Source organism: Antennarius striatus, chromosome 3 (assembly GCF_040054535.1).
Source record: "Antennarius striatus isolate MH-2024 chromosome 3, ASM4005453v1, whole genome shotgun sequence".
NCBI lineage: Eukaryota > Metazoa > Chordata > Actinopteri > Lophiiformes > Antennariidae > Antennarius > Antennarius striatus.
The window spans coordinates 545,025-564,002 of NC_090778.1; positions in this window are offsets into that span (position 1 = coordinate 545,025).

Here is an 18,978-nt window from a genome sequence, read left to right on the forward strand (position 1 = left end):
ATCAAATGGTTCAGGGTTGGATTGATGATCATATGGTTCAGGGTTAGACTCATGATCACCTGGTTAAGGGTTATATAGATGATCACCTGGGTCACGGTTACATTGATGATCACATGGTTCAGGGTTGGATTGATGATCACATGGTTCAGGATTAGACTGATGATCACCTGGTTCAGGGTTAGCCTGATGATCAGCTCGTTAAGGGTTATATTGATGATCACCTGGTTCACGGTTAGATTGATGATCACCTGGTTCAGGGTTGGATTGATGATGACATGGTTCAGGGTTGGATTGATGATGACATGGTTCAGGATAGGTCTGATGATCACCTGGTTCAGGGTTAGACTGATGATCTCCTGTTTAAGGGTTATATTGATGATCACCATGTTCACGGTTAGATTGATGATCACATGGTTCAAGGTTACATTGATGATCACATGGTTCAGGGTTGGATTGATGATCATATGGTTCAGGGTTACACTCATGATCACCTGGTTGACGGTTACATTGATGATCAAATGGTTCAGGATTGGATTGATGATCATATGGTTCAGGGTTAGACTCATGATCACCTGGTTAAGGGTTATATTGATGATCACCTGGTTGACGGTTACATTGATGATCACATGGTTCAGGATTAGACAAATGATCACCTGGTTCAGGGTTACATTGATGATCACATGGTTCAGGGTTGGATTGATGATCATATGGTTCAGGGTTACACTCATGATCACCTGGTTAAGGGTTATATAGATGATCACCTGGTTCACGGTTACATTGATGATCACATGGTTCAGGGTTGGATTGATGATCATATGGTTCAGGGTTAGACTCATGATCACCTGGTTAAGGGTTATATTGATGATCACCTGGTTGACGGTTAGAATTGATGATCACATGGTTCAGGATTAGACGAATGATGACATGGTTCAGGGTTAGCCTGATGATCATGTCGTTAAGGGTTATATTGATGATCACCTGGTTCACGGTTAGATTGATGATCACATGGTTCAGGGTTGGATTGATGATGACATGGTTAAGGATTGGACTGATGATCACCTGGTTCAGGGTTAGACTGATGATCACCTGTTTAAGGGTTATATTGATGATCACCTTGTTCACGTTTAGATTGATGATCACATGGCCCAGGGTTGGATTGATGATCACATGGTTCAGGGTTAGACTGATGATCACAGGGTTCAGGGTTAGATTGATGATCACATGGTTCAGGGTTAGACTGATGTTCACCTGGTTCATGGTTAGATTGATGATCACATGGTTCAGGGTTAGATTGATGATCACCTTGTTCACGGTTAGATTGATGATCACATCGTTCAGGGTTACATTGATGATCACATGGTTCAGGATTCGCCTGATGATCACATGGTTCAGGGTTGGATTGATGATCATATGGTTCAGGGTTAGACTCATGATCACCTGGTTGACGTTTACATTGATGATCAAATGGTTCAGGGTTGGATTGATGATCATATGGTTCAGGGTTAGACTCATGATCACCTGGTTAAGGGTTATATAGATGATCACCTGGTTCACGGTTACATTGATGATCACATGGTTCAGGATTAGACAAATGATCACCTGGTTCAGGGTTACATTGATGATCACATGGTTCAGGGTTGGATTGATGATCATATGGTTCAGGGTTAGACTCATGATCACCTGGTTGACGGTTACATTGATGATGAAATGGTTCAGGGTTGGATTGATGATCATATGGTTCAGGGTTAGACTCATTATCACCTGGTTAAGGGTTATATTGATGATCACCTGGTTGACGGTTACATTGATGATCACATGGTTCAGGATTAGACAAATGATCACCTGACTCAGGGTTAGCCTGATGATCACGTCGTTAAGGGTTATATTGATGATCACCTGGTTCACGGTTAGATTGATGATCACATGGTTCAGGGTTATATTGATGATCACATGGTTCAGGGTTAGACTGGTGTTCACCTGTTTAAGGGTTATATTGATGATCACCTTGTTCACGTTTAGATTGATGATCACATGGCCCAGGGTTGGATTGATGATCACATGGTTCAGGGTTAGACTGATGATCACAGTGTTCAGGGTTAGTTTGATGATCGCATGGTTCAGGGTTGGATTGATGATCACATGGTTCAGGGTTAGACTGATGATCACCTGGTTCAGGGTTAGATTGATGATCACATGGTTCAGGGTCTGAATGATGATCACATGGTTCAGGATTGGACTGATGATCACCTGCTTCAGGGTTAGACTGATGATCACCTATTTAAGGGTTATATTGATGATCACCTTGTTCACGGTTAGATTGATGATCACATGGTTCAGGGTTACATTGATGATCACATTGTTCAGGATTTGCCTGATGATCACATGGTTCAGGATTAGACTGATGATCACCTGGTTAAGGGTTATATTGATGATCACCTGGTTCACGGTTAGATTGTTGATCACATGGTTCAGGGTTGGATTGATGATCATATGGTTCAGGGTTAGACTCATGATCACCTGGTTGACGGTTACATTGATGATGAAATGGTTCAGGGTTGGATTGATGATCATATGGTTCAGGGTTAGACTCATGATCACCTGGTTCAGGGTTAGCCTGATGATCACTTCGTTAAGGGTTATATTGATGATCACCTGGTTCACGGTTACATTGATGATCACATGGTTCAGGGTTGGATTGATGATCACATGGTTCAGGATTAGACTGATGATCACCTGGTTCAGGGTTAGCCTGATGATCACTTCGTTAAGGGTTATATTGATGATCACCTGGTTCACGGTTACATTGATGATCAAATGGTTCAGGGTTGGATTGATGATCATATGGTTCAGGGTTAGACTCATGATCACCTGGTTAAGGGTTATATTGATGATCACCTGGTTGACGGTTACATTGATGATCACATGGTTCAGGGTTATATTGATGATCACATGGTTCAGGGTTAGACTGGTGTTCACCTGTTTAAGGGTTATATTGATGATCACCTTGTTCACGTTTAGATTGATGATCACATGGCCCAGGGTTGGATTGATGATCACATGGTTCAGGGTTAGACTGATGATCACAGTGTTCAGGGTTAGTTTGATGATCGCATGGTTCAGGGTTGGATTGATGATCACATGGTTCAGGGTTAGACTGATGATCACCTGGTTCAGGGTTAGATTGATGATCACATGGTTCAGGGTCTGAATGATGATCACATGGTTCAGGATTGGACTGATGATCACCTGCTTCAGGGTTAGACTGATGATCACCTATTTAAGGGTTATATTGATGATCACCTTGTTCACGGTTAGATTGATGATCACATGGTTCAGGGTTACATTGATGATCACATTGTTCAGGATTTGCCTGATGATCACATGGTTCAGGATTAGACTGATGATCACCTGGTTAAGGGTTATATTGATGATCACCTGGTTCACGGTTAGATTGTTGATCACATGGTTCAGGGTTGGATTGATGATCATATGGTTCAGGGTTAGACTCATGATCACCTGGTTGACGGTTACATTGATGATGAAATGGTTCAGGGTTGGATTGATGATCATATGGTTCAGGGTTAGACTCATGATCACCTGGTTCAGGGTTAGCCTGATGATCACTTCGTTAAGGGTTATATTGATGATCACCTGGTTCACGGTTACATTGATGATCACATGGTTCAGGGTTGGATTGATGATCACATGGTTCAGGATTAGACTGATGATCACCTGGTTCAGGGTTAGCCTGATGATCACTTCGTTAAGGGTTATATTGATGATCACCTGGTTCACGGTTACATTGATGATCAAATGGTTCAGGGTTGGATTGATGATCATATGGTTCAGGGTTAGACTCATGATCACCTGGTTAAGGGTTATATAGATGATCACCTGGGTCACGGTTACATTGATGATCACATGGTTCAGGGTTGGATTGATGATCACATGGTCCAGGGTTGGATTGATGATCACATGGTTCAGGGTTAGAGTGATGATCACATTGTTCAGGGTTAGTTTGATGATCACATGGTTCAGGGTTGGATTGATGATCACCTGTTTAAGGGTTATATTGATGATCACCTTGTTCACGGTTAGATTGATGATCACATGGTCCAGGGTTAGATTGATGATCACATGGTCCAGGGTTGGATTGATGATCACATGGTTCAGGGTTAGAGTGATGATCACATTGTTCAGGGTTAGTTTGATGATCACATGGTTCAGGATTAGACTGATGATCACTTGGTTCAGGGTTAGACTGATGATCACCTGTTTAAGGGTTATATTGATGATCACCTGGTTGACGGTTACATTGATGATCACATGGTTCAGGGTTGGATTGATGATCACCTGGTTCAGGGTTAGCCTGATGATCACTTCGTTAAGGGTTATATTGATGATCACCTGGTTCACGGTTACATTGATGATCAAATGGTTCAGGGTTGGATTGATGATCATATGGTTCAGGGTTAGACTCATGATCACCTGGTTAAGGGTTATATAGATGATCACCTGGGTCACGGTTACATTGATGATCACATGGTTCAGGGTTGGATTGATGATCATATGGTTCAGGGTTAGACTCATGATCACCTGGTTAAGGGTTATATTGATGATCACCTGGTTGACGGTTACATTGATGATCACATGGTTCAGGGTTGGATTGATGATCACATGATTCAGGATTAGACAAATGATCACCTGGTTCAGGGTTAGCCTGATGATCACATTGTTCAGGGTTAGTTTGATGATCACATGGTTCAGTGTTGGATTGATGATCACATGGTTCAGGGTTAGACTGATGATCACATGGTTCAGGGTCTGAATGATGATCACATGGTTCAGGATTGGACTGATGATCACCTGGTTCAGGGTTAGACTGATGATCACCTGTTTAAGGGTTATATTGATGATCACCGTGTTCACGGTTAGATTGATGATCACATGGTTCAGGGTTGGATTGATGATCACATGGTTCAGGATTAGACTGATGATCACCTGGTTCAGGGTTAGTCTGATGATCACTTCGTTAAGGGTTATATTGATGATCACCTGGTTCACGGTTACATTGATGATCAAATGGTTCAGGGTTGGATTGATGATCATATGGTTCAGGGTTAGACTCATGATCACCTGGTTAAGGGTTATATAGATGATCACCTGGGTCACGGTTACATTGATGATCACATGGTTCAGGGTTGGATTGATGATCACATGGTTCAGGATTAGACTGATGATCACCTGGTTCAGGGTTAGCCTGATGATCAGCTCGTTAAGGGTTATATTGATGATCACCTGGTTCACGGTTAGATTGATGATCACCTGGTTCAGGGTTGGATTGATGATGACATGGTTCAGGATAGGTCTGATGATCACCTGGTTCAGGGTTAGACTGATGATCTCCTGTTTAAGGGTTATATTGATGATCACCATGTTCACGGTTAGATTGATGATCACATGGTTCAAGGTTAGATTGATGATCACATGGTTCAGGGTTGGATTGATGATCATATGGTTCAGGGTTAGACTCATGATCACCTGGTTGACGGTTACATTGATGATCAAATGGTTCAGGATTGGATTGATGATAATATGGTTCAGGGTTAGACTCATGATCACCTGGTTAAGGGTTATATTGATGATCACCTGGTTGACGGTTACATTGATGATCACATGGTTCAGGATTAGACAAATGATCACCTGGTTCAGGGTTACATTGATGATCACATGGTTCAGGGTTGGATTGATGATCATATGGTTCAGGGTTACACTCATGATCACCTGGTTAAGGGTTATATAGATGATCACCTGGTTCACGGTTACATTGATGATCACATGGTTCAGGGTTGGATTGATGATCATATGGTTCAGGGTTAGACTCATTATCACCTGGTTAAGGGTTATATTGATGATCACCTGGTTGACGGTTAGAATTGATGATCACATGGTTCAGGATTAGACGAATGATCACATGGTTCAGGGTTAGCCTGATGATCATGTCGTTAAGGGTTATATTGATGATCACCTGGTTCACGGTTAGATTGATGATCACATGGTTCAGGGTTGGATTGATGATGACATGGTTAAGGATTGGACTGATGATCACCTGGTTCAGGGTTAGACTGATGATCACCTGTTTAAGGGTTATATTGATGATCACCTTGTTCACGGTTAGATTGATGATCACATGGTTCAGGATTTGCCTGATGATCACATGGTTCAGGATTAGACTGATGATCACCTGGTTAAGGGTTATATTGATGATCACCTGGTTCACGGTTAGATTGATGATCACATGGTTCAGGGTTGGATTGATGATCACATGGTTCAGGATTAGACTGATGATCACCTGGTTCAGGGTTAGCCTGATGATCACTTCGTTAAGGGTTATATAGATGATCACCTGGGTCACGGTTACATTGATGATCACATGGTTCAGGATTTGCCTGATGATCACATGGTTCAGGGTTGGATTGATGATCATATGGTTCAGGGTTAGACTCATGATCACCTGGTTGACGGTTACATTGATGATCACATGGTTCAGGGTTGGATTGATGATCACATGGTTCAGGATTAGACTGATGATCACTTCGTTAAGGATTATATTGATGATCACCTGGTTCACGGTTACATTGATGATCACATGGTTCAGGGTTGGATTGATGATCACATGGTTCAGGATTAGACTGATGATCACCTGGTTCAGGGTTAGACTGATGATCACCTGTTTAAGGGTTATATTGATGATCACCTGGTTGACGGTTACATTGATGATCACATGGTTCAGGGTTGGATTGATGATCACATGGTTCAGGATTAGACTGATGATCACCTGGTTCAGGGTTAGCCTGATGATCACTTTGTTAAGGGTTATATTGATGATCACCTGGTTCACGGTTACATTGATGATCAAATGGTTCAGGGTTGGATTGATGATCATATGGTTCAGGGTTAGACTCATGATCACCTGGTTAAGGGTTATATAGATGATCACCTGGGTCACGGTTACATTGATGATCACATGGTTCAGGGTTGGATTGATGATCATATGGTTCAGGGTTAGACTCATGATCACCTGGTTAAGGGTTATATTGATGATCACATGGTTCAGGATTAGACAAATGATCACCTGGTTCAGGGTTAGCCTGATGATCACTTCGTTAAGGGTTATATAGATGATCACCTGGGTCACGGTTACATTGATGATCACATGGTTCAGGGTTGGATTGATTATCACATGGTTCAGGATTAGACTGATGATCACCTGGTTCAGGGTTAGCCTGATGATCACCTCGTTAAGGGTTATATTGATGATCACCTGGTTCACGGTTAGATTGATGATCACCTGGTTCACGGTTACATTGATGATCAAATGGTTCAGGGTTGGATTGATGATCATATGGTTCAGGGTTAGACTCATGATCACCTGGTTAAGGGTTATATTGATGATCACCTGGTTGACGGTTACATTGATGATCACATGGTTCAGGGTTGGATTGATGATCACATGGTCCAGGGTTGGATTGATGATCACATGTTTCAGGGTTAGAGTGATGATCACATTGTTCAGGGTTAGTTTGATGATCACATGGTTCAGGATTAGACTGATGATCACCTGGTTCAGGGTTAGACTGATGATCACCTGTTTAAGGGTTATATTGATGATCACCTGGTTGACGGTTACATTGATGATCACATGGTTCAGGGTTGGATTGATGATCACCTGGTTCAGGGTTAGCCTGATGATCACCTGGTTAAGGGTTATATAGATGATCACCTGGGTCACGGTTACATTGATGATCACATGGTTCAGGGTTGGATTGATGATCATATAGTTCAGGGTTAGACTCATGATCACCTGGTTAAGGGTTATATTGATGATCACCTGGTTGACGGTTACATTGATGATCACATGGTTCAGGGTTGGATTGATGATCACATGATTCAGGATTAGACAAATGATCACCTGGTTCAGGGTTAGCCTGATGATCACATTGTTCAGGGTTAGTTTGATGATCACATGGTTCAGGGTTGGATTGATGATCACATGGTTCAGGGTTAGACTGATGATCACATGGTTCAGGGTCTGAATGATGATCACATGGTTCAGGATTGGACTGATGATCACCTGGTTCAGGGTTAGACTGATGATCACCTGTTTAAGGGTTATATTGATGATCACCTTGTTCACGGTTACATTGATGATCAAATGGTTCAGGGTTGGATTGATGATCATATGGTTCAGGGTTAGACTCATGATCACCTGGTTAAGGGTTATATAGATGATCACCTGGGTCACGGTTACATTGATGATCACATGGTTCAGGGTTTGATTGATGATCACATGGTTCAGGATTAGACTGATGATCACCTGGTTCAGGGTTAGCCTGATGATCACCTCGTTAAGGGTTATATTGATGATCACCTGGTTCAGGGTTGGATTGATGATGACATGGTTCAGGTTAGGTCTGATGATCACCTGGTTCAGGGTTAGACTGATGATCTCCTGTTTAAGGGTTATATTGATGATCACCTTGTTCACGGTTAGATTGATGATCACATGGTTCAAGGTTACATTGATGATCACATGGTTCAGGGTTGGATTGATGATCATATGGTTCAGGGTTAGACTCATGATCACCTGGTTGACGGTTACATTGATGATCAAATGGTTCAGGGTTGGATTGATGATCATATGGTTCAGGGTTAGACTCATGATCACCTGGTTAAGGGTTATATTGATGATCACCTGGTTGACGGTTACATTGATGATCACATGGTTCAGGATTAGACAAATGATCACCTGGTTCAGGGTTACATTGATGATCACATGGTTCAGGGTTGGATTGATGATCATATGGTTCAGGGTTAGACTCATGATCACCTGGTTGACGGTTACATTGATGATGAAATGGTTCAGGGTTGGATTGATGATCATATGGTTCAGGGTTACACTCATGATCACCTGGTTAAGGGTTATATAGATGATCACCTGGTTCACGGTTACATTGATGTTCACATGGTTCAGGGTTGGATTGATGATCATATGGTTCAGGGTTAGACTCATGATCACCTGGTTAAGGGTTATATTGATGATCACCTGGTTGACGGTTAGAATTGATGATCACATGGTTCAGGATTAGACGAATGATCACATGGTTCAGGGTTAGCCTGATGATCACGTCGTTAAGGGTTATATTGATGATCACCTGGTTCACGGTTAGATTGATGATCACATGGTTCAGGGTTGGATTGATGATGACATGGTTCAGGATTGGACTGATGATCACCTGGTTCAGGGTTAGACTGATGATCACCTGTTTAAGGGTTATATTGATGATCACCTTGTTCACGTTTAGATTGATGATCACATGGCCCAGGGTTGGATTGATGATCACATCGTTCAGGGTTAGACTGATGATCACAGGGTTCAGGGTTAGATTGATGATCACATGGTTCAGGGTTAGACTGATGTTCACCTGGTTCATGGTTAGATTGATGATCACATGGTTCAGGGTTAGATTGATGATCACCTTGTTCACGGTTAGATTGATGATCACATCGTTCAGGGTTACATTGATGATCACATGGTTCAGGATTCGCCTGATGATCACATGGTTCAGGGTTGGATTGATGATCATATGGTTCAGGGTTAGACTCATGATCACCTGGTTGACGGTTACATTGATGATCAAATGGTTCAGGGTTGGATTGATGATCATATGGTTCAGGGTTAGACTCATGATCACCTGGTTAAGGGTTATATAGATGATCACCTGGTTCACGGTTACATTGATGATCACATGGTTCAGGGTTGGATTGATGATCATATGGTTCAGGGTTAGACTCATGATCACCTGCTTAAGGGTCATATTGATGATCACCTGGTTGACGGTTACATTGATGATCACCTGGTTCAGGATTAGACAAATGATCACCTGGTTCAGGGTTACATTGATGATCACATGGTTCAGGGTTGGATTGATGATCATATGGTTCAGGGTTAGACTCATGATCACCTGGTTGACGGTTACATTGATGATGAAATGGTTCAGGGTTGGATTGATGATCATATGGTTCAGGGTTAGACTCATGATCACCTGGTTAAGGGTTATATAGATGACCAACTGGTTCACGGTTACATTGATGATCATATGGTTCAGGGTTAGACTCATTATCACCTGGTTAAGGGTTATATTGATGATCACCTGGTTGACGGTTACATTGATGATCACATGGTTCAGGATTAGACAAATGATCACCTGGTTCAGGGTTAGCCTGATGATCACGTCGTTAAGGGTTATATTGATGATCACCTGGTTCACGGTTAGATTGACGATCACATGGTTCAGGGTTATATTGATGATCACATGGTTCAGGGTTAGACTGGTGTTCACCTGTTTAAGGGTTATATTGATGATCACCTTGTTCACGTTTAGATTGATGATCACATGGCCCAGGGTTGGATTGATGATCACATGGTTCAGGGTTAGACTGATGATCACAGTGTTCAGGGTTAGTTTGATGATCACATGGTTCAGGGTTGGATTGATGATCACATGGTTCAGGGTCTGAATGATGATCACATGGTTCAGGATTGGACTGATGATCACCTGGTTCAGGGTTAGACTGATGATCACCTATTTAAGGGTTATATTGATGATCACCTTGTTCACGGTTAGATTGGTGATCACATGGTTCAGGGTTACATTGATGATCACATTGTTCAGGATTTGCCTGATGATCACATGGTTCAGGATTAGACTGATGATCACCTGGTTAAGTGTTATATTGATGATCACCTGGTTCACGGTTAGATTGATGATCACATGGTTCAGGGTTGGATTGATGATCATATGGTTCAAGATTAGACTGAGAATCACCTGGTTAAGGGTTATATAGATGATCACCTGGTTCACGGTTACATTGATGATCACATGGTTCAGGGTTGGCTTGATGATCATATGGTTCAGGGTTAGACTCATGATCACCTGGTTAAGATTTATATTGATGATCACCTGGTTGACGGTTACATTGATGATCACATGGTTCAGGGTTGGATTGATGATCACATGGTTCATGGTTACATTGATTATCACCTGGTTCACGGTTAGATTGATGATCACATGGTTCAGGGTTGGATTGATGATCATATGGTTCAGGGTTAGACTCATGATCACCTGGTTAAGGGTTATATAGATGATCACCTGGTTCACGGTTACATTGATGTTCACATGGTTCAGGGTTGGATTGATGATCATATGGTTCAGGGTTAGACTCATGATCACCTGGTTAAGGGTTACATTGATGATCACATGGTTCAGGGTTGGATTGATGATCACATGGTTCAGGATTAGACTGATGATCACCTGGTTCAGGGTTAGCCTGGTGATCACCTGGTTAAGGGTTATATTGATGATCACCTGATTGACGGTTACATTGATGATCACATGGTTGAGGGTTGGATTGATGATCACATGGTTCAGGATTAGACTGATAATCACCTGGTTCAGGGTTAGACTGATGATCACCTGTTTAAGGGTTATATTGATGATCACCTTGTTCACGGTTAGATTGATAATCACATGGTCCAGGGTTGGATTAATGATCACATGGTTCAGGGTTAGACTGATGATCACATTGTTCAGGGTTGGATTGATGATCACATGGTACAGGGTTAGATTGATGATCACATGGTTAAGGGTTGGATTGATGATCACATGGTTCATGGTTACATTGATTATCACCTGGTTCACGGTTAGATTGATTATCACCTGGTTCACGGTTAGATTGATGATCACATGGTTCAGGGTTGGATTGATGATCATATGGTTCAGGGTTAGACTGATGATCACCTGTTTAAGGGTTATATTGATGATCACCTGGTTCACGGTTAGATTGATGATCACATGGTTCAGGGTTGGATTGATGATCACATGGTTCAGGATTAGACTGATGATCACCTGGTTCAGGGTTAGCCTGATGATCACTTCGTTAAGGGTTATATAGATGATCACCTGGGTCACGGTTACATTGATGATCACATGGTTCAGGGTTGGATTGATGATCACATGGTTCAGGATTAGACTGATGATCACCTGGTTCAGGGTTAGCCTGATGATCACCTCGTTAAGGGTTATATTGATGATCACCTGGTTCACGGTTAGATTGATGATCACCTGATTCAGGGTTGGATTGATGATGACATGGTTCAGGATAGGTCTGATGATCACCTGGTTCAGGGTTAGACTGTTGATCTCCTGTTTAAGGGTTATATTGATGATCACCTTGTTCACGGTTAGATTGATGATCACATGGTTCAAGGTTACATTGATGATCACATGGTTCAGGATTCGCCTGATGATCACATGGTTCAGGGTTGGATTGATGATCATATGGTTCAGGGTTAGACTCATGATCACCTGGTTGACGGTTACATTGATGATCAAATGGTTCAGGGTTGGATTGATGATCATATGGTTCAGGGTTAGACTCATGATCACCTGGTTAAGGGTTATATAGATGATCACCTGGTTCACGGTTACATTGATGATCACATGGTTCAGGGTTGGACTGATGATCATATGGTTCAGGGTTAGACTCATGATCACCTGGTTAAGGGTTTTATTGATGATCACCTGGTTGACGGTTACATTGATGATCACATGGTTCAGGATTAGACAAATGATCACCTGGTTCAGGGTTACATTGATGATCACATGGTTCAGGGTTGGATTGATGATCATATGGTTCAGGGTTAGACTCATGATCACCTGGTTGACGGTTACATTGATGATGAAATGGTTCAGGATTAGACGAATGATCACCTGGTTCAGGGTTAGCCTGATGATCACGTCGTTAAGGGTTATATTGATGATCACCTGGTTCACGGTTAGATTGATGATCACATGGTTCAGGGTTGGATTGATGATGACATGGTTCAGGATTGGACTGATGATCACCTGGTTCAGGGTTAGACTGATGATCACCTGTTTAAGGGTTATATTGATGATCACCTTGTTCACGTTTAGATTGATGATCACATGGCCCAGGGTTGGATTGATGATCACATGGTTCAGGGTTAGACTGATGATCACAGGGTTCAGGGTTAGATTGATGATCACATGGTTCAGGATTAGACAAATGATCACCTGGTTCAGGGTTACATTGATGATCACATGGTTCAGGGTTGGATTGATGATCATATGGTTCAGGGTTAGACTCATGATCACCTGGTTGACGGTTACATTGATGATGAAATGGTTCAGGGTTGGATTGATGATCATATGGTTCAGGGTTAGACTCATGATCACCTGTTTAAGGGTTATATTGATGATCACCTGGTTCACGGTTACATTGATGATCACATGGTTCAGGGTTGGATTGATGATCACATGGTTCAGGATTAGACTGATGATCACCTGGTTCAGGGTTAGCCTGATGATCACTTCGTTAAGGGTTATATTGATGATCACCTGGTTCACGGTTACATTGATGATCAAATGGTTCAGGGTTGGATTGATGATCATATGGTTCAGGGTTAGACTCATGATCACCTGGTTAAGGGTTATATAGATGATCACCTGGGTCACGGTTACATTGATGATCACATGGTTCAGGGTTGGATTGATGATCATATGGTTCAGGGTTAGACTCATGATCACCTGGTTAAGGGTTATATTGATGATCACCTGGTTGACGGTTACATTGATGATCACATGGTTCAGGGTTGGATTGATGATCACATGGTCCAGGGTTGGATTGATGATCACATGGTTCAGGGTTAGAGTGATGATCACATTGTTCAGGGTTAGTTTGATGATCACATGGTTCAGGGTTGGATTGATGATCACCTGTTTAAGGGTTATATTGATGATCACCTTGTTCACGGTTAGATTGATGATCACATGGTCCAGGGTTAGATTGATGATCACATGGTCCAGGGTTGGATTAATGATCACATGGTTCAGGGTTAGAGTGATGATCACATTGTTCAGGGTTAGTTTGATGATCACATGGTTCAGGATTAGACTGATGATCACCTGGTTCAGGGTTAGACTGATGATCACCTGTTTAAGGGTTATATTGATGATCACCTGGTTGACGGTTACATTGATGATCACATGGTTCAGGGTTGGATTGATGATCACCTGGTTCAGGGTTAGCCTGATGATCACTTCGTTAAGGGTTATATTGATGATCACCTGGTTCACGGTTACATTGATGATCAAATGGTTCAGGGTTGGATTGATGATCATATGGTTCAGGGTTAGACTCATGATCACCTGGTTAAGGGTTATATAGATGATCACCTGGGTCACGGTTACATTGATGATCACATGGTTCAGGGTTGGATTGATGATCATATGGTTCAGGGTTAGACTCATGATCACCTGGTTAAGGGTTATATTGATGATCACCTGGTTGACGGTTACATTGATGATCACATGGTTCAGGGTTGGATTGATGATCACATGATTCAGGATTAGACAAATGATCACCTGGTTCAGGGTTAGCCTGATGATCACATTGTTCAGGGTTAGTTTGATGATCACATGGTTCAGGGTTGGATTGATGATCACATGGTTCAGGGTTAGACTGATGATCACATGGTTCAGGGTCTGAATGATGATCACATGGTTCAGGATTGGACTGATGATCACCTGGTTCAGGGTTAGACTGATGATCACCTGTTTAAGGGTTATATTGATGATCACCGTGTTCACGGTTAGATTGATGATCACATGGTTCAGGGTTGGATTGATGATCACATGGTTCAGGATTAGACTGATGATCACCTGGTTCAGGGTTAGCCTGATGATCACTTCGTTAAGGGTTATATTGATGATCACCTGGTTCACGGTTACATTGATGATCAAATGGTTCAGGGTTGGATTGATGATCATATGGTTCAGGGTTAGACTCATGATCACCTGGTTAAGGGTTATATAGATGATCACCTGGGTCACGGTTACATTGATGATCACATGGTTCAGGGTTGGATTGATGATCACATGGTTCAGGATTAGACTGATGATCACCTGGTTCAGGGTTAGCCTGATGATCAGCTCGTTAAGGGTTATATTGATGATCACCTGGTTCACGGTTAGATTGATGATCACCTGGTTCAGGGTTGGATTGATGATGACATGGTTCAGGGTTGGATTGATGATGACATGGTTCAGGATAGGTCTGATGATCACCTGGTTCAGGGTTAGACTGATGATCTCCTGTTTAAGGGTTATATTGATGATCACCATGTTCACGGTTAGATTGATGATCACATGGTTCAAGGTTACATTGATGATCACATGGTTCAGGGTTGGATTGATGATCATATGGTTCAGGGTTACACTCATGATCACCTGGTTGACGGTTACATTGATGATCAAATGGTTCAGGATTGGATTGATGATCATATGGTTCAGGGTTAGACTCATGATCACCTGGTTAAGGGTTATATTGATGATCACCTGGTTGACGGTTACATTGATGATCACATGGTTCAGGATTAGACAAATGATCACCTGGTTCAGGGTTACATTGATGATCACATGGTTCAGGGTTGGATTGATGATCATATGGTTCAGGGTTACACTCATGATCACCTGGTTAAGGGTTATATAGATGATCACCTGGTTCACGGTTACATTGATGATCACATGGTTCAGGGTTGGATTGATGATCATATGGTTCAGGGTTAGACTCATGATCACCTGGTTAAGGGTTATATTGATGATCACCTGGTTGACGGTTAGAATTGATGATCACATGGTTCAGGATTAGACGAATGATCACATGGTTCAGGGTTAGCCTGATGATCATGTCGTTAAGGGTTATATTGATGATCACCTGGTTCACGGTTAGATTGATGATCACATGGTTCAGGGTTGGATTGATGATGACATGGTTAAGGATTGGACTGATGATCACCTGGTTCAGGGTTAGACTGATGATCACCTGTTTAAGGGTTATATTGATGATCACCTTGTTCACGTTTAGATTGATGATCACATGGCCCAGGGTTGGATTGATGATCACATGGTTCAGGGTTAGACTGATGATCACAGGGTTCAGGGTTAGATTGATGATCACATGGTTCAGGGTTAGACTGATGTTCACCTGGTTCATGGTTAGATTGATGATCACATGGTTCAGGGTTAGATTGATGATCACCTTGTTCACGGTTAGATTGATGATCACATCGTTCAGGGTTACATTGATGATCACATGGTTCAGGATTCGCCTGATGATCACATGGTTCAGGGTTGGATTGATGATCATATGGTTCAGGGTTAGACTCATGATCACCTGGTTGACGGTTACATTGATGATCAAATGGTTCAGGGTTGGATTGATGATCATATGGTTCAGGGTTAGACTCATGATCACCTGGTTAAGGGTTATATAGATGATCACCTGGTTCACGGTTACATTGATGATCACATGGTTCAGGATTAGACAAATGATCACCTGGTTCAGGGTTACATTGATGATCACATGGTTCAGGGTTGGATTGATGATCATATGGTTCAGGGTTAGACTCATGATCACCTGGTTGACGGTTACATTGATGATGAAATGGTTCAGGGTTGGATTGATGATCATATGGTTCAGGGTTAGACTCATGATCACCTGGTTAAGGGTTATATAGATGACCACCTGGTTCACGGTTACATTGATGATCACATGGTTCAGGGTTGGATTGATGATCATATGGTTCAGGGTTAGACTCATTATCACCTGGTTAAGGGTTATATTGATGATCACCTGGTTGACGGTTACATTGATGATCACATGGTTCAGGATTAGACAAATGATCACCTGACTCAGGGTTAGCCTGATGATCACGTCGTTAAGGGTTATATTGATGATCACCTGGTTCACGGTTAGATTGATGATCACATGGTTCAGGGTTATATTGATGATCACATGGTTCAGGGTTAGACTGGTGTTCACCTGTTTAACGGTTATATTGATGATCACCTTGTTCACGTTTAGATTGATGATCACATGGCCCAGGGTTGGATTGATGATCACATGGTTCAGGGTTAGACTGATGATCACAGTGTTCAGGGTTAGTTTGATGATCGCATGGTTCAGGGTTGGATTGATGATCACATGGTTCAGGGTTAGACTGATGATCACCTGGTTCAGGGTTAGATTGATGATCACATGGTTCAGGGTCTGAATGATGATCACATGGTTCAGGATTGGACTGATGATCACCTGCTTCAGGGTTAGACTGATGATCACCTATTTAAGGGTTATATTGATGATCACATGGTTCAGGGTTAGACTGATGATCACATGGCCCAGGGTTGGATTGATGATCACATGGTTCAGGGTTAGACTGATGATCACAGTGTTCAGGGTTAGTTTGATGATCACCTGGTTCAGGGTTGGATTGATGATCACATGGTTCAGGGTTATATTGATGATCACCTGGTTCACGGTTAGATTGAAGATCAAATGGTTCAGGGTTGGATTGATGATCATATGGTTCAGGGTTAGACTCATGATCACCTGGTTAAGGGTTATATAGATGATCACCTGGGTCACGGTTACATTGATGATCACATGGTTCAGGGTTGGATTGATGATCATATGGTTCAGGGTTAGACTCATGATCACCTGGTTAAGGGTTATATTGATGATCACCTGGTTGACGGTTACATTGATGATCACATGGTTCAGGGTTGGATTGATGATCACATGGTCCAGGGTTGGATTGATGATCACATGGTTCAGGGTTAGAGTGATGATCACATTGTTCAGGGTTAGTTTGATGATCACATGGTTCAGGGTTGGATTGATGATCACCTGTTTAAGGGTTATATTGATGATCACCTTGTTCACGGTTAGATTGATGATCACATGGTCCAGGGTTAGATTGATGATCACATGGTCCAGGGTTGGATTGATGATCACATGGTTCAGGGTTAGAGTGATGATCACATTGTTCAGGGTTAGTTTGATGATCACATGGTTCAGGATTAGACTGATGATCACTTGGTTCAGGGTTAGACTGATGATCACCTGTTTAAGGGTTATATTGATGATCACCTGGTTGACGGTTACATTGATGATCACATGGTTCAGGGTTGGATTGATGATCACCTGGTTCAGGGTTAGCCTGATGATCACTTCGTTAAGGGTTATATTGATGATCACCTGGTTCACGGTTACATTGATGATCAAATGGTTCAGGGTTGGATTGATGATCATATGGTTCAGGGTTAGACTCATGATCACCTGGTTAAGGGTTATATAGATGATCACCTGGGTCACGGTTACATTGATGATCACATGGTTCAGGGTTGGATTGATGATCATATGGTTCAGGGTTAGACTCATGATCACCTGGTTAAGGGTTATATTGATGATCACCTGGTTGACGGTTACATTGATGATCACATGGTTCAGGGTTGGATTGATGATCACATGATTCAGGATTAGACAAATGATCACCTGGTTCAGGGTTAGCCTGATGATCACATTGTTCAGGGTTAGTTTGATGATCACATGGTTCAGTGTTGGATTGATGATCACATGGTTCAGGGTTAGACTGATGATCACATGGTTCAGGGTCTGAATGATGATCACATGGTTCAGGATTGGACTGATGATCACCTGGTTCAGGGTTAGACTGATGATCACCTGTTTAAGGGTTATATTGATGATCACCGTGTTCACGGTTAGATTGATGATCACATGGTTCAGGGTTGGATTGATGATCACATGGTTCAGGATTAGACTGATGATCACCTGGTTCAGGGTTAGTCTGATGATCACTTCGTTAAGGGTTATATTGATGATCACCTGGTTCACGGTTACATTGATGATCAAATGGTTCAGGGTTGGATTGATGATCATATGGTTCAGGGTTAGACTCATGATCACCTGGTTAAGGGTTATATAGATGATCACCTGGGTCACGGTTACATTGATGATCACATGGTTCAGGGTTGG